This window comes from Lepisosteus platostomus, chromosome 13 (assembly GCF_059453375.1).
Source record: "Lepisosteus platostomus isolate fLepPlt1 chromosome 13, fLepPlt1.hap1, whole genome shotgun sequence".
Lineage (NCBI taxonomy): Eukaryota > Metazoa > Chordata > Actinopteri > Semionotiformes > Lepisosteidae > Lepisosteus > Lepisosteus platostomus.
Window position 1 is genome coordinate 27,289,221 of NC_142623.1, and position 19,893 is coordinate 27,309,113.

Consider the following 19,893-nt stretch of genomic DNA (forward strand, 5'->3'; position numbering starts at 1 on the left):
CATTTTAAGTTTGAAAATGCCATAAGCGATGAAAACACAGATTTTATGGTACTTATGGAGACAAAAGCACAACTTCAAAGACAACTGGTTTATGATTATGAGCTATAAAGAAAGCTTGTCAGCAAATTTTGATAGTTATGCAATTTGAAGAATATTATACTTCATGTTCAAAGGTATATTTAGTATTGTGTCACTTTATTGCGTATAATGGCTGATGACCCATCAGGGAGAACTCATAATCTTGTAGTTACAAATGCAGAATGTACAGTATATTCTGTTTAATGTCTTTTCTTAAAGCATTTAGTTATCCAGTATTTTAAATTCCTTACTAAGTATTTACATGCATACAGTTCAGCTTTTAAGCAATTTATACAGGTACAAAATGTAAATAATATTTTTGTTTCTGGGTCTGGATAAGGCAGTTTTATTTAAGGCAAATTTATATAAACTAGTTCTTGTAGGAAGAAAAAATGGAGAACAAATATTATTCTGATCAAACATACAAATGAGAAAATGATGGTGCCCCTTTCTGCATTTCCATCTCCTTTATTTATTCTTATTATATGTGAAAAAAGAAGAGGCTTTTACTGCCTTTTTCAACTTGTTCTTATAAATTATTTTTGATTAATATGAAAAGCTATTATAAATCCCCTATATATTATGCAAAGAGCAACATGGGGTGCTAATAACAGTTACACACAGATATATAAAATATCAAATTTCAAATATAAATATAAATATAAAAATATCAAATATCAAATCGACCTCGTGGATCACTGACTACCTGACAGGCAGACCACAGTCTGTGAGACTTCAGAACTGTGTGTCTGAACAGGTAGTGAGTAACACAGGAGCACCTCAAGGGACAGTTCTTTCTCCATTCCTCTTCACCCTCTATACTTCGGACTTTTAGTACAACTCAAAGTTCTCCTGCAGAAGTTCTCAGATGACTCTGCAATTGTGGGATGTATCAAGGGTGAGCAGGAGGAGTAGTACAGAGGACTGGTCAGCAGCTTTGTGGAGTGGTGTGGGGTGAACCACTTGGAACTGAATGTAACACAGACAAAGGAACTGGTGGTAGATTTCAGGAGGAAAAAGGTCAAACCTACTCCTGTCTACATCCATGGGAGTGGCTTGGAGATGGTGGACTCGTACAAGTACCTGGGAGCGCACATCGACGATAGACTGGAATGGTCTAAGAACATCGAGGCCATCTATAAGAAGGGACAGAGCCGACTTTACTTCTTGAGGAGGCTCAGGTCCTTCAATGTGTGTAGTAAGATGCTACATATGTTCTATCAGTCGGTGGTAGCGAGTGCCATTTTCTACGCAGTGGTGTGCTGGGGCTCTGGGATTAGAGCAGTGGATTCTAAAAGGCTGAACAAGCTCATCAGGAGAGCAAGCTCTTTCATTGGGTCTGACCTGGACCCCTTGGAGGTAGTGGCTGAGAGGAGAATGATGTCCAAACTAGAGGCCATCATGGACAACTTCTCCCATCCCCTCTATGACAGGCTTGCAGAAATTAAGAGCACGTTCAGCAATAGACTGATTCATCCACGGTGTGACAGGGAGCGCTACAGGAGGTCATTCTTGGTTTCCGCCATAAGACTGTACAACGCATCCACCTTGCGTCTTGGAAGAGGCAACATCGACAGTGACCTGTTTCTGGACTGAACGCATCTACACATCTACTGCTACATCTGTTCTCTTTCTTTTTCTTTTTCTTTTTCCCGTTTACAACCATTTTTTGTGCAATATATGCCAGGGACCTGTGCAATACATTTATATCTATATTTACATCCATATCTATATTTACATCTATATTTATATTCATATGTGTGATACGATTTTTCTGTGTACTGTTCTGTTCTAGTTTGTTCTTTGTGTGTCCGGACTGTGAGTAACTCTTGTATTGTATTGTATGTATTGTACTATTATTATATAATTCGTTACACTGTGGCTGTGTTGTGTGTGTTAAGCTGCTGTTGCACTGCAATTTCCCTCACGGGATCAATAAAGTATCTATCTATCTAAATTGTATGTAGTTAACCTTTTGGTTTCCATAATATTAATAGATGATTCATACATCTGTTGAATACATTTTAATTTTCCTGAACAATGCTGTGATTTTAAAAAAACATAAATTGTAATAATCATTAATTTAATGGTGGGTGGCACAGTGGCAAGCATTGCTGCCTTGCTGTGCTGGGGCCTGGCGTTCAATTCTAAACCATGGGTGCTATCTGTGTGGAGTTTTTATGTTCTCTCCATGCTCATGTGGGTTTCCTCCCACAGTCCAACAAGCTTTTTTGGCTTCTGAAAAAATTAACCCAGGTGTGTACAGTATGACTGTGCCCTGTGATGGACTAAAATTACATCTAGGGTGTAGCCTTCTTAGCACCTGTTGCTGGGATAAATGGATGAATTGAATAGTGCTTTTTACGGATACAAAAGGGTTTATAGACATCTTCATGATTCAGTTCAGTTCAGTTTACCTGTCACACGCACAAGTGCAAGGAGATGCTTATTTCAATATTCTGATAAGATCCTCAAAATAAAAAATACAACTTATTTGGGCAGAGCAGTGTTTTCTGTGGCTGGAAGGTTGCCAGTTCAAAACCTGCAGCTGGCAGAGGAATCCTACTCTGTTGGGCACCTGAGCAAGGCCCTTAACCCCAACTGTTCCAGGGGCGCTGTACAGTGATTGACCATGCGCTGTGACCCCAGGCTTCTCTCTCCCTGTCTCTGTGTCTGTGTCTCATGGAGAGCAAGCTAGGGTATGCGAAAAGATGAATTCCTAATGCAAGAAATTGTATAGGGCTAATAAAGTGATGTTATGTTGTTATATTTGCATTGATACTTTTTAGTTCCTAAATGTTTTTATTAACTACACAGCCATTAGAACACAGCCATACATCAAACAGATAATACATCTACTGTAGCACACAAAGACAGGGCTAATTAAAACATGTAATAGGTTTATTCCATGCTGAATAAAAGAAGAAAGAAAACACAACGTTTCGGCCGTGGAGCCTTCTTCAGGTATGTAATTAAAACATGCCTTGAAGATGACACAATGCATATGACCATGCTGTCTCAGACTGTGTACTAGCAAAATGCAATGTGGTCACACGTCTTCCCTTAAGAAATGTCTAAAAATGAGTGCAATCAAGCATGGCTTATTGATATCTCATCCTCCAACTAACCTAGTAAAAGCTAGGTTTTGGCTGCAGTTAATTGTTGAAATAAAAATAGTTGTGACCTGGGAATCATTGAGCAGGAATGGTCTAAGGGTCAGTAGCATGGTCACACCAGTCACATGCCAAAGCGCTTTAACACAGGATACTCGCCAGACCACTTGTAGGTACAGTCGAGCAGTTAGTAGACCATGAGTATATCTGTGACAGAGAGGGATACACAAGAACTCATGCAGAGACTCGTTCATAAAACTTACCATCTACTATATCAGGCCAAAAAAGGCTGTTACCATCTCCCTGAAATTATTTTTGGAAAGAGTTTACTAGCATGGTTGTTGTCATACAATGAAAAGGTCTAGTTTCCCTCATTTACATACTGTACACTGATCTTGTCTTTTATCAGCATGCAAAATATCACAAATTCAATGGATAGTGGTGACAGTTCCCTGGGTTTTAATCATGCTGAGTTTTTTTTCCTAAATAAGCGAATATCTGTTTCCCCCCTCAAGACCTTTGCAAAATGATATCCCTGATAGGAGATAATGGAAAACAAAAATAAAACAAATGTGAGGAAGCATGCTAATTTTTATAATAGGGATCTTAGCCTATAGTGTTAGCCCCTAAAGAAGTCTTATCATATTTATTTTAATTTTATTCAGTGACTGAAACATACAGTATCCTTCTTTCAAAGCTATTGGAAATTACTAAAAGCAAAAGTAAAACCTGAGGACTGTTACAGAATAAATGGAATGAAAGAGAAATTCTAGTTGTTACAGCAAGACTCAAAGGCATACGAATTGATTTTGTTTTAACCAACATGAGAGTGACCAAAGCTATTGCCAAAGTTCAAAATTCACTTTAGGAGTTTGAACTGGAAATATCAGAAACAAACAAGATAATGTCACCAGCACCGAACTGGACAACAAGACTAATGCTGATATGGTATCTAGCTTTTTTGAGTACTGTACTTCTGCCAAGTGGGAACTGAGGGGATTTCAATGATCAGGTCAAAAGGCAACCTGTGGGATTGCACAAAGTACTTTTTGTATAAATGAATGGCAAAGCTCAAAGCCCAGGGTACATTTCAGGCAATCAAATACTTTCTTTGCATTTAAAGAAAGCACTGCTCAAGTTACTTTATGAGAGGCCAGATCCAGAATATGGAAGATGTTCTATACCTTATCAGAAAGAAAGCACACCTGTCACGACTGTAGTCCCTCCCCCTTAAGGGCGCGCTGGCCCTTTCACTTCGGACTTGCATTTGTGCACCTGTCCCCTGTTCCCAGTCCACCTTAAAAGCCAAGTGCTGACGTTAATCTGGGCTCTGCATCTGATCTCCGTATCGTGCGAGTCCGGGACCTGGAAGCGCCTGGTCCCATTAAGGTTTTGATCTCTGTTCCCATTCCCCTTCCGCCGGTTCTGACCCGGTTCCAGTTTTTACCTTGTCTGTTCTTGGATGGACCCCCCGGCTTTGGACTTTGCTCGTGTTTGGATTCCCCTTTTGGATTTCTACTGGATTGTTTGCGCCTGACTCGCCCCCTGGACACCTGCGTATTTTGGACACGCCCCCCTATTTTCATCCCCGTATTCCAGCATGACTTTCTCCTAGTTTTTCCTCACTCCATCCTGGATTGTGTCATCTGCATAGGGTCTGGAAAGAACTGTTCCGTTACAACACCTTTAGGAAGTATGTCTGAACATGATGTATAAGGTACAGTAACACACCTTCTTTGAAAGAAATTTTATATTGCAGTTTAACAGTGATAATTACCCATAGTGAAAACATTCTAATGACTCTGTCTTTTTTTAAACTATTTTATATTTCAGTTTAGTGGTGATGATAACCCATAGCTAAAACACCCTAATGACTCTTTGCTTTTATAAAGAAGAAGTACATTATAGCACATGTTTGATCTTCATAAAAAGTGACAGTCTGCAATGAAAAATTTACTGAAAGGTCCAGTTTGATCCCACACTGTCAGCAATAGGTGAAATGTCATCTAAGCCTGGAGACTTCCAGTCTTGCATGGATTAAGCAGCTGCCTTCAGTTCCTGCAGAGTTTTAGAAGCGTGTAAAAGTCTAACCTGTTAAGAAGCTAATACTGTACAATATTTAAGAATTATTTTATTTTGACCATGTCTGTACTGGTTTCCAAAACATAGAGATATTGAGAGGTCATGAGAATTTTATCTTGTTCTTGGTTAGAAAGTACAATTGTTCCTGACCACTTTAACAGAGATAGAACTGAAGGCTCATTTTGTTTTGCCAGTAACCTACTTGAGAGTTTCTAATAGACTCTCGTATAAATTTGTAAATTAGGGACATCTGCATGATTTACATTTCAAACTGAGAAATTGTCTTATTTTGTATTGATTAGAAGTAAAAGTTGTACAAGAGCCCCTAATAAAGAATTATTTTTTTATTTATTATATATATATATTAAACATTTTGAGTAATTTTAAAAGTAACATACCCATTTGGTCACATGCCTAAACAAAAAGTATAGTGTGTATCATTGCTATTTTTTAGGCTGTTTGTCACGAAAATATTCTTGTCCAGTATGATCATACCTGTAGATCTCCTTATTTAGAACTGCTGTTACAGAAATTTAGAAAAAAAAAACACTTTGCTGATAAATACTTAACTATGGTAGTAAAATGAACAAAATAATTATTTAGTAAAATGCTACAGTACGTAATGATTAAAAAAACTGCGCTATAACTGTGTCATTTTGAATTCCATAAGCCATTTGCACAGCACTCTTCATTGTCAGCTCTAGACAATTTTGTTGGCATACTGACTTTTAGTGGCTGTTGTAAACATGCCAACAATTTACTGGTATCTGAAACATGCTGGTGTGACATCATTGTTTCTTTATTTATCCCAACAATGGTTTTATGACTAAGCCATTGGGGTGTTTTAAGGGAGCAATCTAGAAATGTTGTCTGTTTTAATGAATAACACCCATTATGTTTTCTTTTAGTTTCAAAGGAGGTTTATCATGAATCTTTAAAACTAGCCAAGTAGCAAATTGAATACCAATTTCAAGACTTAAAGCTAACACCAAGCCAGAGTACTGATATATACTGTAAGTCACGAAGTAGCTTCTTGCTCTGTTTAATACTTTTATCTCATATAAGCCTGTGTATGAACAAACCTCTGCTTAAATCATAACACAATGTTTAAGAAGGATGAGAAATTACAAGGTCTTTCTGTTCTTGTAGTTTATTATGTGGCCATGTACTGGTGACCTCTGTCAAAACATCTATGAGATGACCTCTTTTTTCAGTGCCTATAAGTCCTACTGATATTCTGAGAACCAGGGATTTTAATGATCTGTTCAAATATTGACAGTCTGTTAGTGCGCTGATTTAACCTTCACAACTTTGGCGTTATAGTTGCCTTCTTTCTATTAATATATGTACATAATTATATTTGTGGACATTTTCACCTACTGTTTGGTAGAAATGGTAATAAAATAAAAAGAAGGATGAATTATAAGTTTTGGAAACTTTTAAATACTTACAATCTACAATTCTACAAAGGAGAAAAGATAAAGACTCAGCAGTGCTATCTAGCACTTTGATCTCTTGATCAGCTAAAAGAATATACTATGATTTATTGAAATTAGGGAACCTCTGTGCTAACCATGTAATAGAAGAACAATGCTCAATGTTTGTGGTGCTCTGATCATTTAGTGGTTTTGACAGATTGAGGACAGACTTTTGTCTCGTGTACCTTTTTACTGATATATTTTGTGTTTTACATACTTTCTCAGCCATAACTGAGGTGCAACAGCAATGAAGATTACATATCACCCTCTGAATTCTTTCATCACTGGCATATCATCGGAGGCCTCCTTACCAATATGTCTGATTGTGCAGTAAGGTTTACTGGGAATTTCCAAGATGGCTAATTTGAGCTAATATTCAAGAACGGAAAGATACTGTACATTAAAATATAAGTAAATTAATCTTTTATTACATACAATTCACCAGTTTCCATTCTGATGAGCATAAATAAATAATAGTTTTATCAGTTGTGAATTTTGTCATTATTGTAATGATGCTTAATACTCCGTATTTCTACAAGAGTTACTAGTTCAATACATTAACAGTACAGCACAAGAACAGCAATGATCTCTAAGGTGATCTGTTCTCTTGAGTCTTGCACAACAAACAGATAAAGTGTAGTATCTCCCTCCCTTAAATACAGAAAGGAATAGACATAAACTAAAGGAAACCATACTGCTTTTCCCATTTATGCTCTTAATCATCCAGTCTTTAAGTCGACAGTAATGACAACAGTTAATTTCACTTGATTACTCTAAGGGCTTTGGCGAGATCGTGAAGAATTTCTAGTGGTTTCAATTACTGGTTATGTTACAGCAATGCATACTTTTAGGAAATCTTTATTGTTTTTTTTTTAAAGATAGGATGTATTATACACAAATAAAATAGGATTCATTCCACACAGAAATCTACAAACAAAAAAAATTACATCTTCCAGACAAGCTGTCAAGAAATCTTTTGTTAAACTTAAAACACGCCACAATCAAAGGGTGGTGATGGTCTGCTAGGTTGATTTGTCTTCATGAGATAATTTATTTTAAAACAGCTGCTATACATTCTGTGCACATCTGCCTAGGGCCCTAGTAACAGGATACTGAATAAGATTACATTTAAATATATGTATTGAGTTTTGATATGGCATTTGATTGCATGGGACTTGCATTGTACTCTAGCCTAAGATCATTACTGGGTGTCTTGTTCTGAGTGATATATGAAGCAATCATGAAATCATCTGCATTGCACTTGTGAACTTGTTCATACCACTAGAGGCTGACAGCTTTTACTCTATTCTTACTTTTTTACATAAATAAGATTTCATTAGAGTGAGGAGGAACATATGACAGACACGCTCTACAAGTTTAAACATCTGCTTTCGCTTTTCTTGCCCACACACAGTATATAGAGCACTGTTCATTTTCTGGCAGGGATTATAATATTGATTTTTTTCTTTCATGGACTAATCCCTTAGGCAGATTGTTACTGACATGCTATCATGTCTTTTATCAATGATTGGAGAGTTAAGAGCAATCATATCATTTTATCACCATATCTACCTCCCCCATTCACATCAAAAGCAAATATGTTCATCTTATTGATATTTTGCTTAAGGGACTTGTAGGTACCCTTGGTTTCCTAGGCTTCTATACATAATTGCCAACTTTATAATGTTAACGTATTCCAGCTGCCATATGTAGTTGTGAAGTAATCTGGTATAGTTATAAAACAAATAAATGGGAAAAATTGTGCTGTATGCTGAAGTTTGTTGTAGCAAAGGAAATCACACACAGAAGATGCCATACTCTGCCTAATAAATATCGGCATTAGCAGTATCTGACTGATTGGATCATGGCCAATATGCTCCATAAAAAAGCTTCAGTCCAGCAGGTTTTATACAGTATGTTACCATTAAATCATCAATTTCTGAAGACTAGGACCAGTTTAGTTATGATCAATTAAGCTAGCAATTTGTTAAATTATATAATGAAGAGATAATCTGGAACACAGGTCTGAAAACCCTTAAAGTCTTGGGTATCATAGTTACTTTTCTTGGTTATTTGTATTTCATGTTTTGGACCTCTGAAGAGCCCATTTGCTTTCCTGCAGTGGGTTACCAAAGAGATTTTTTATTCCTATTGTACTGTGTTTTATGTGTATAGAAATTCATTTTTTAACGCAGAACACACCGGATGAGAACAAAAAAATAAAAGTTAAAATTCCAATTAATCTAAGCTTGAGATATTGTATTTGTTCTAAGTATAAAAAATATTTCCTCCCTTTTTTTAAGGCTTTGATTTAATACTGCAAGGCCATTTACTATAAAGCCAGCGCTGTGATTTCACTCTTCACAACTTTAAAGCCTTTTCTGACAGGCTGTGTGCACTAAAGCAAATATATTTTGGGGTTCCTGGGCATTTTAAATCACAAGTTTTTGCCCAGCAGAGAACAGTTACTCTGTGAAAGTGACATATTGCCTGTAGGTGCGAGCTAAGGGAGTATTATTGTGTTCAGTGTGCTGAACTCATCATCTGTTATCCCTATCTCATTGTCATCTTAGGCCTAGGCACCATCAAATTGGAGGCTAGAGCAGAAACAAAAGAAAATTACCAACACATCAAGGAAAGAATGCAGCTGTGAAATGAATCAAAACAGGTCTGTCCTAAGAGTGCGTCTTGGAGGAACAAAGACACAGCAAGAGCTTTGCTTACACATCCTGGAGTGGGGGTCATTATGACAATATTGAAAGTGACGCATGTTCTGCATGAAACTCTTCCCAACAGAGAGTGGAAGTAAAGAGGCAAGAAGATGAGAGCAGTGGAGAAACACATCCATTCACTTCAGCCACTTTTCAAAAAAGACCTGTGGTGCAAAAATGACATTGAAAGTTCATTCAGGAACATTTGAGAGCAGTGGAGTGTCTGAAATGTTAACAATAGAACATGGCTAACAACTGCATAGTAGTCCAGATTCCCTACAGCACCAAGCAGTCTAAAATATTTGCTGAGGAGGAAGTCACGTTAAGAATCCTGCTTCATCTCAAGATGTTAAACCTTGCTTAATTCGCTTAATGTTTTAATCTCAAGCTTGAAATGTTAGAGGCCCCTACAATCGATTTGTATTTGCACCATTAAGATGTGATTAATTACCTTCGCAAGAGTGCGCACACTGCTTCTATCTTGGATATGACAAACAAACCAAGCTGTGTTGATTTCATAAATAGATTCAATATACCTTTGCCAATACATATAGACATAACTAGGGCCATTACAATGATTTTACTATGTTTCACTGGAAAATAAATGTCAGGTGTTTTAAAAAGACAAAGGCGTGTTTTAAGGCATAGACATACTATGCAAGAATTCTGCATGCATATATTCAGTTTCATAGAGCATGAAACATGTTCTAATCTATTAGTTTGCATCTGATTTTCTTTGTATTTCCACCTCATTACTGCTTGTCACAGTCCCACTTGACACCTTGTATTGTGCTCCGAAATATAATTCACAGCAGAAATAAGTCAAGAGATATTTCTCCTCCTTTATCTTAGAAGACAGCTGTGTTATTAAGTGTTTGTTATGAAAATGGACAACACCTCATTCATTGTTACAGCCACTGTATTTCTTTATATGTATACATTGAATCTAAATTTACTTGGCACGTTCACTGATAAACAGGGCTAAGGTAATTGCAGGGAAATGGAACTTGTCAGACAGAAAAAGTAAAAGAGACATGGGAGATACCTTACAATGGAGGACAGCTCTAGAGGTTGAATTGAACTTCTACAGGCATTTCACGACAGTTACCCATGCCACTCTGTGTTATGTTTATACTGTATAAGTTTGCCAAAGTATATTTTAAATTTCACATTAATGACTCAGTCAACAAGCCACCATTTTGTTACAAATCTAGAGCAGAGCTTTACTGCAAACAGTTCTGGGCGAGGGGTTAAAAAGCTAAAAAGTTTACAAGACAGTACATACAGTACTGTATAGGAGGAAAGCAATGTCAAATCTATAAAGGTTTCTTCCTCATGTTGAAGCAAGTCCTAATCAAAAGCTTTTAGGGGATTGTGCATGGATTACTGTACTGTATATCTAAAGGTTGACAAGTAATGCAAACTATTCCTATTTTGATTAAAGAAGGCTTCCAAGATGCTAATCACACTCAATGTAATATGTATTTCTAACAATCATGAAATTGGATTATAAACGAAAGTTCAGGAGCAGGTCAACCCCTAGTCTTGCCCACTTCTGCTCTCCTACATATAAAAATCACAACTCTAGAGCACCTGCTCACACATTATCATTCACAAACCCTATACCAACCCTGTCATCACCCTTGAAATAGCTCCCTGTCTAATCCTGTGTAAAATGAGGGGGAAGAATGTTCTGACACTTGTGTCCTTACTGTTAGGTTGCTGTTACCTCAAACAGGCAGTTTCAGACAATAAAGCATGTAATTCAAATCACACCTCTGCTGCACCCTAATCAGGCTTGGGCCAAACTACTGGACTGATGGAAAAAAGATACATTTGTTGGGACTTAATAATTTATTTTATTATAGTTAATAAGTTAAATAGTAATGTTAGTAACATTGGTATTCTTAAATACAGGTACTAATATATTTAAGGATAATGATGTAGTTCTATCACTGATAAGACTGTGAAAAGAACATTAGTCAGCCAATAGTTAAGCAAATAATTATATACCCTGAATGTCTGGTAGACAACATTCCTCATAATTTGGTCATTAGAAGTTTTAGTTTTGGTTATGATTTGTTTCTGGATCCAGTTGATTAGTAATTTATCTTTAATTGAATTTGTAAAGACTTGTATCAAGTTTGCATGACTTATCTTTGAAATGGCGCTTATTTGTTTACAGCTGAGCATGCCTTAGAGGTAATATACACTAATTCTAATTATGATGCTTTGGTTGGCAACACAAAAGAGAAATCATTAGTTCCCTGTTCTCTTGTGTTAGATCTTAACTCTCTATCACTGTTAAGCATCAGGTCTTATGCTGCTTTCTAATTCATTCTGTTAATTTACCCCTCTTAAAACATGTCAATTGAATTTAAAGAAGTGTATTGCTGATTATGCATTTAAACTTCTCAGCCCATAATTTATGCAGTATATATAGTTTGTAACGTAGAAATACCTTTGCGCGTGTTACAACTTTTAGTGAGCTTTCCCAGACAAACAAACAAACTAACTAAGATATTCCATGTTATACATGAAGCGTTCTACTTTTTTGATTTTATTGAATAAGACAATAAAAAGAAAAGTTCAGTGTCTTTCCAATGTTTTCCCCTGGACACCTTAAATGTTGTAGCAGTTGGATATAGGTTTTGGCAGTTTCAGGATGGAAGAACAACTGACCTAAAGTACTGAGAAAATGCACAGAGAAGGCCCCTGAGGAGAGGCAGGGCAGAGAGCCTCAAATGCTAGGACACAGCAAGTTCAATTCATTATTAATTCCAAAGATGTATGTATAAACATTTTGAGATACAAATAAATAAAAAAATAACCCAAACCTTTCATAGAGTAGTGTTTCCATAACATGGGTAACTTCCAGGGCAGCACAGTGGTGCAGTGATTAGCATTACTGCCTCACAACACTGGGGACCTGGGTTCAGTTCTGGTCCTGCGGTACTATCTGAATGAAGTTTGTACAGTACTGTATGTCCTCCCAGTATTTAGCTGGGATTTCTCCGGGTGCTCTGGTTTCCTCCCACAATCCATAGACATACTGGTACGTTAACTGGCTTCTGAGAAAATTGTCACTGGTGTGAGTGTGTGTGCCTGTGTGTCCTGTGATGGGCTGGTGTCCCATGCAGGGAGTACCTTGCCTTGATCTTTTGTCTGTCAGGATAGCCTCTGGCTCCCTCTGCCCCTACAGTGTGTTGGATAAAGCATTCAGAAAATGGATGGATTGATAATTTGCTTGGCAGTGCATAGGTGCTGTAAAAACAACAACAATAATAATAATAATAATAATAATAATAATAATAATAATAATAATAATAATAATGATAATAATAATAATAATAATGGTATGGTATACATCATTTTATCAAATGGTGGCCAAACCTGTATTATCAACAGTCATGTATTATCAGTCTGTTGAACCCAGAATAGTGAACCCAGAATCACTAGGTAATGGAGCCAAGACTTAACTGCCTGCACTTTACTGTTGCAAGTTATCTGTTGGATAGGTGCTTCTTTACGGGACTAGAGAAATGGGAATCACTGAATGTTGAACCAGTGATGTCAGATAATCAGATAATGCTGTAAACATAGGAGTGATTGGCAATGTGTGACCTAGTGTTATCACACAACAAGATGATCCTCTGAGGCAGCATCAGACGTCTTTCAATGGATGGCTTCATGCAATTTGTTCAATAAGTGACAATAACTCTCAGTGTTTGATCTCGTTTGCACAAGGCCAAGCATCTTTAAACTGATACCTTGCATCACCACAGACATGCGAATCAATTACTTGGGTTCATCACAAAGCAGGCACTTTACCTAGTTGAAACTGCCTGGGTGACTTGTTTTGAGCAAGGGCAGGTTTTGCGACTCTATTTAATGAAACAGCCCTGTAAGTACTGTATGTGTGTGTTTTGGTGTACATGTTATTATATTTTCAGGTGTCCTTAAAGAATAGTTGGACCTCTGTTGCCACAAATGTTTTTTTTCATTAGCAGCTTTAGGTGACAAAACAAAATTATATTCCTATGAGGTGAGATAATTCATTTGTAATTCTAATAGTTGTTATAATCACAGTTCAGATGAACAGTCCCCAGTTTTTAAAGTGTATCACACAACATTTATACACAGGTGAGAATGCAAATACACAGTTTCTCCTTTTTGTATGTGCATAAGATGCTCTAGTGCTTGGGAAAATACCTTAACAAAAAGTTAGAAACAGAATGTCTTCTTTCTCTTTTCAGTTTTGGATTTTTCTGTTGTTACAGTAACAATTATCTTCCACAATCCACACTAGAAGTTCTGTACCAGTAACGTATTGAAAATAAGACGTATTACTGCTTCCAGCTTTATTATCAAATTAAAGTTGAAAGATTAATTTAGAGGTTTTGATTCCTAGAAAGGAGAAATGTTATTTCTGCTGATAATCCATCACTTTTTCTTTTTTGTACAGTAGGATGGCGAAAGGCTAATTATTTGTGTTTTAATATTTTGCTGCTGGAAAATGTCCTTTTCATTCCTGTATAGCCAAAGGTCAGAATAATACGCTCACAGGTGTCAGTTATACAGCAGAATATGCATATATTATATATGCAATACGTGACGTCAAAACGAGTGTAGTCTAGAGCTGTTGAAATAGGACACGCTCTAACATCAGAAACATTCAGAGCTGTGGTGTGGAGAGCTGCCGTTAGGAGTAAGGACACAAAAACAGGCTTATTTCCCAAGCCTAACTGATTTAGCCTGTTTTAAACAAGTCTAATCTGCATACTAGAATACGGTGGAAATAGTCTTTTGGCATCGGAACACATCTGTGGCTAATTTGATTACAGGTGCATTTTTCTTCGCCATTGGAATACTTCAGGTAGGGAAAGAATTGTGCTCCAAAAGACGAATAAGAAGGAAAATGACTGACTCCATAAGTAAATAGAAGACTTTTGCTTGTTTTACAAAAGATTGAATTCGAGACCTTTTCCGTGTTTCTTTTTCAAGTTTAGGGATAGCGTTATTGAAAGAAGTACTCGTGAAGGAAAGAGCTAACATGGTTTGTCTACTGTTTTACTTGATGCTTCAGTGAGCATTAACTGATCCAGGTAAAATCGTATTGCAAATCACGAAGAGAAAGACTTTTTAGTATTTTCAGCAAATGTGAAGGAAATCTGTAATCGATTCTGCACTGATTCTGTGCTGATTGAGGTGTTGTTAACCTATTTACATTAACGGTTTCACCGTTGCTTTAGGCAAAGCATGCATTTGTACAGTATATTTAGATGAATGGTTCATGATAAAATTACGTACTTAACTATTCCTGCTTTTTGCATGCTTGCTTTAACACGGTTTACACTATTGTGTAATCTAAAGCATACATTTAGAGGAAACATGTTTTGTACTTAAGTAAATATAATTCAACATCTGCAGAGAAAATATCTCTGCATGCTGTTACGTTGTGTTTTGGTTATGGATGCACGTAAGTATTTTCCAAACGCAGTGGGCTTGGTTAACATTAGGCAGCAATAATATCAGTGTACGACTCATATTCTCACATTACCCTTCTGAAATCCCCGATTTAGTAGTTTGACTTTTTGACAGGACACCGGGGACATGTCTTGAAACAGACGGCAGGCTTAATGTAAATTAGCTCGATTTGAGGCATCCTTCATGTAAAATTAATAGTAAAATTCCCTGACCAGTAGAAAATGCGTCCCAAGGAGATTGCATATTAGATGTAAAAGCTTTCTAACAGCGATGCTAAGTATTAAAATAGTGTTATGTCTTACCCTTACGAGGCGGCCCTTTCCGAGGTGTACAGATGTACAATGCGTGCGATGATAAACTTCGCTATTGTTGCAGTTGTAGTAACTTTTCATTTTAAACCGTTGTTTCAAAAACTGTTGAGTTGAACTTATACATATGATACATCTACTATGTGCTACTATCAGTTATACTGTACTTTACTAGTGAAGGCACGTCTCTATTCAAAAGAAAAACATGTTTTTAAATCCTCGGTGTACGAGAAAATGATAATACTGTAGTAGGAACTATAGGTGATACCTAAGAAGAACAGCGTACTGTATATGGAGCTGTCCAAAATGGTAGTGCTGAATTTGTTCGTACGACCATGCGGTAACCTTGCACACTGAGAATGTTTCACTCTACACTTTTCCAGCATCTGTCTGAATTTTAGTGTTTTATAGTATTAAGTTTAATGTTTCAGTCAAAGGATTTACCGATTAGTTATGATAGGGGATTTAAAGATTAAAAAAAAAACTAATGCAACATTTGATAAGATTATACCGTTTAACATTAAACGCAATGACGCAGCAGGGGACATTGGGAGTTATGTTGAATCTTTTTTTCATGCTCGTTATTTCTGTTTAAATGTGGATTTATTAATTCATAGCAATTCGTGATATAGAACATAACGTCTTTCATAGGCAATCTAAAACTACTAATTTAAATCTTAAAAAATCCTTAGTATTATTGAATAATTTTAAGAATTATAAGTAACAATGCCTTTCAAAAGCAGGTCTCATCTACAGTAGGTTGTCTTTTTGTTCTGTTACGGCGGTTTGTGTTATGTAGTTTTACTGCTGGTATGTTACAAATGGTTGATGACTTGTAACTATCTTGGCGTTTCTCAAAACTTTTGGTACTCTATACCAAAAAAGTTGGTGTTTACAGCACTGTAAAGAGAATTAAGTCTGATCTGCTAAAATTAGTTCCTTTTTGCATACTAACGTATGCTGCAACAAAGTAACCCGCCTAACAGATTTAATTTCAACCTACAGTATAGACACTTACATTTAATCAACACTAGAATCTGAGCAAATTTATAGATAACATAATTATGTAGAATTTAAGTCTTTCAAAAATGTGTAGACAGAATCTTTTATTACTATCACAGATGTTTATGCCTCTACCTTCATGTCAATTCAGTTTGCCTGTGTGAAAGTAAATTACCTTAAGAAGAATTATCCCTCAACTATACTGGTAATCCAAAAAGGGAACGATTCACATTAAATGGTTTAAAAAGGTCTTTGCTGTGTTTTAAAAGGCATTTTTCAATGCATAATGTCATACATCCAGAATTTTTTACCTGTTCATTTTAGACATACTACATAATTAACAAAAACTAGAAAACAGATTAACTGACAATTAACTTCCAGAATGTAAATTTAAGATGCTGTAGAAAGTAGATTTATTTTTTCTTATGTATTAAGTGCTAAACCTTTCAACAATCTAATATATTATTTAAATATTATTATACTGTATATTATTGTGCAGAGGTTTGCTAAACCTTGAAGATGTTTTAATTTATCTTATGAATTTGAAATGCAGGAATTTATTTTTTACTGTTTCCAAATCTTCATGTACAAAAAAGTCTGTACTAAAAATGGAAAAGTAATACAGTGTATTCAATAACATTTCAAGATAACTTATTTTAAGAATTTTCTCCACTTGAAAGATCCATGAGTAACAGAAAAACTATATCAAATCAATGAGAATTCAAGATGCACTAGATTAAATGAATCAGAAAAAAAGCTCTCTGAAATTAAATATATATTTTTCTTTCTTCAATGTTTAATACTGTGCTCAAACAATAAAATGGAATGATTTGACATTTTTACCTGGTACAAACCTGATGTTAAGAAAAATATATGTTCAGGTTCACTACCCAAACTTTAATTTTGAGCTTTATGTGTTTGTGTGTTTTAACTGATCTACTTAAACAACACCCAGAGGATGTTTTCTCTGAGATTTATTAGCTAATTGCTCTTCGAAAACATTCTATTCAGAGTGACCTTTCAGGGTACATAGTATTTCTAGTTAATTACTCACAGTCTCAAAGTTTGTAAATGTATTACAGATTTCTGTTCTACATAGACAGGTCTGAAAAGCATTCCAATGTAATTAATGGAGAGAGACTTGTTCTTTCATGTGTATGGTATCTTACCCTGTTAACTAATTAGATAAAACCACATTCAACAGCACAGTATGCTCACAGTACATAACAATAACCATGTTTCAAAGAATTTTCTTTAAGCTAAAATGCATGAGTGTTTAGAATTTTTTTTTTTTAATCTAAAGCAAAGTGTCATGAAACCTCCAAGTGGCTTTGGTGGCTGAAACCCATTGATCTTTTGGGATTATTATTCACAACTCCTAATACTCTTCTCACACTTTCTAACAGACTGTTAGTGGGTTCAAATATCTTAGAATACAGGTTTGCCTGCAGTTATTGTTAATCCTCTTTTTCCCTGAAAAACAGAAGCTCAGCAAAACACAGCTTAGTATGACCAGGTTGGACCTTAGAGGTCTTGTACATGGAAATTCCCTATCGCTAAAAATGAATATCAGATTACAATTAATACTGAAATCATGCATACTGGCCTGTAACTAATTAGTTATTTATTCTTATCAATTAAGCATTATACTCTTTGAGACTGGTCATTCCTGCCAAGTGTGGAGGGAAAAGGGATTTTAAAATTAAAATTTAATCATCACCTTTTAGGCCTGCTGAAGGATTCTGTAAACGTGTACAGTTCATGTACTTGTACATCTCACTTTGAATGATATGACCACATATGGAGGTCCTTAAGGGAATCTCAGGGATTGCAGATGGAGATATTTCTTAACCATGTAGGATTTAATAAAATCGTATTGGCTGGAGGAAAATTTTTAAGAGAAAATATATGTTTTAAAAGAACACACTGCTTTAGATTCATAGTTTAGGGTTAAAAACTCGTTTCAGATTGTTTTATTTTTTAATGTCACTGTATTCTTAGTTGCTTTTGCAGTCACATACTTTTCCATCAATATGAATCAGCCCACAACCTTATCTCTTGAAATACAGTACTTCTCTTTTCAATTTTCCTTCAGATGTCCATCACAAACAGATACATATCTTACAATGAACAATTTCATGATTAGTTCAATATCAAAACTAAAATGACCGTAAACATGAAAAACAATTTGGAACACCAGCATGAATTAAGAAATCTCACTCTACCTTGGTCTAATGTCTTGTGATTTAATCATATATTCTTTAAGTGGTCCTCCACCATATTCATAATTCATGCAAACAGCTGGTTTATCTCATTAAATTTACTATAATGTGCATCTGAATATTTAAAATCCATTTAAATTGTTTGATCTTATTTGGCTGTTAAGGTCTGCAGCAATAGTGCATCCATACTGTAGGTACATTTAAAATAATATGATGTTTGTATTGCTGTAAACTGTAATTAGGAGATTTGAAAGACGATACTGCTAGAATCCTGGAGAATGATTGTGATTATTTAAGTCTGCATGGAATGGCATGCACCAGCTGTGCATGGCACGTACAAATAACAAATCTCCACTTCATTACTGTAAAAATGTAACCATTATATGTGTTAAATCTTCGAGAACAGTGGGACTAGGAACAACAAAAATTAATACAAATTAAAATTGTAATTAATGCAACTATGGACAATTCTTGAAGCAGATGCAGTTGGTTCTTGTGAACGAATGGTTACATTTAGTTTTTGGTTTTGTCCCATGCTCCTTAAAATTGGAGCACATGGTCTGCCCCTGTGCAGGCAGGAATGGTGGCTGAAGACTAAAGAATATGGAATAAGCCAGTAGTGGATAGACACGACAGGTAAAAGTTGAGGCTCATCTCTGGAGACAGCTAGAACATATAGAGGACTAAGAGGTTTGGCTGCACACCACAGAAACTATGGGAGGATGTGGAACACATCACACTGTGTATAATATAGGTTTGATTATTACTGTTTGATTGATTTCAAATAAAAAAAAACAGAAAAAAACAAAAACAAACTAGATTAAATCCATTTGATTTTGCAAGACAAAAAATAATACCAGCAATAATAAAATAAACTGACTTAAGTAAAATGTTAAACGGATCAATGCTAATTTGGGCTGAAATAAGATCATTGTGAGCATATTAAACAAATTTGCATTCTGCACTGCATTCTCTCAATTTACTGCATGAATGAGCATCTTTCCCAAAGTTATATTTTCCTTCAGGTGCAATGAACTAGTTAAAAACTAGTTTGGAATTAAGCCAATACTCTGCAAATGCTTCTGCCAATGTATTGCTTTTATACACTTGCTGGTGGGCTTCAATTTTTATGTGTATAATTTCATGACCAGTTCTCTCTCACTGATCATATTAGTCCTCATTTTTTATTTAATTTATCAACCTTGAAACTTAAGCTGTGTGGTAAAGTATGTCATTTTCCACTTATCAAAGACTTGTAAGGAGGCCAGTCACCTGATTGGCATACAGATTGGGTTTCATTTGTCAATCTTTCTAATACGTACAAGATATTTTTCAATGTCTCTTAAGACATAATCACTGAATGGCAGGAGATTTATTTTCCCAGTTATCATAGCTTCTAAGTGAAATGCCTG

At 35.7% G+C, this 19,893-nt stretch overlaps 1 protein-coding gene across 2 annotated transcripts in view; it reads left to right on the forward strand.

Moving 5' to 3' along the window:
- Positions 1 to 14,137: 14,137 nt before the first annotated feature.
- fstl4 (follistatin-like 4) overlaps positions 14,138 to 19,893 on the forward strand; it is a 177,435-nt gene continuing 171,679 nt past the window's right edge. For both annotated transcript variants that reach the window (XM_088603912.1, XM_088603913.1), the window contains exon 1: positions 14,138 to 14,338. The gene's annotated coding sequence lies outside the window, so the exon portion shown is untranslated. The remainder of the gene's footprint in view (positions 14,339 to 19,893) is intronic.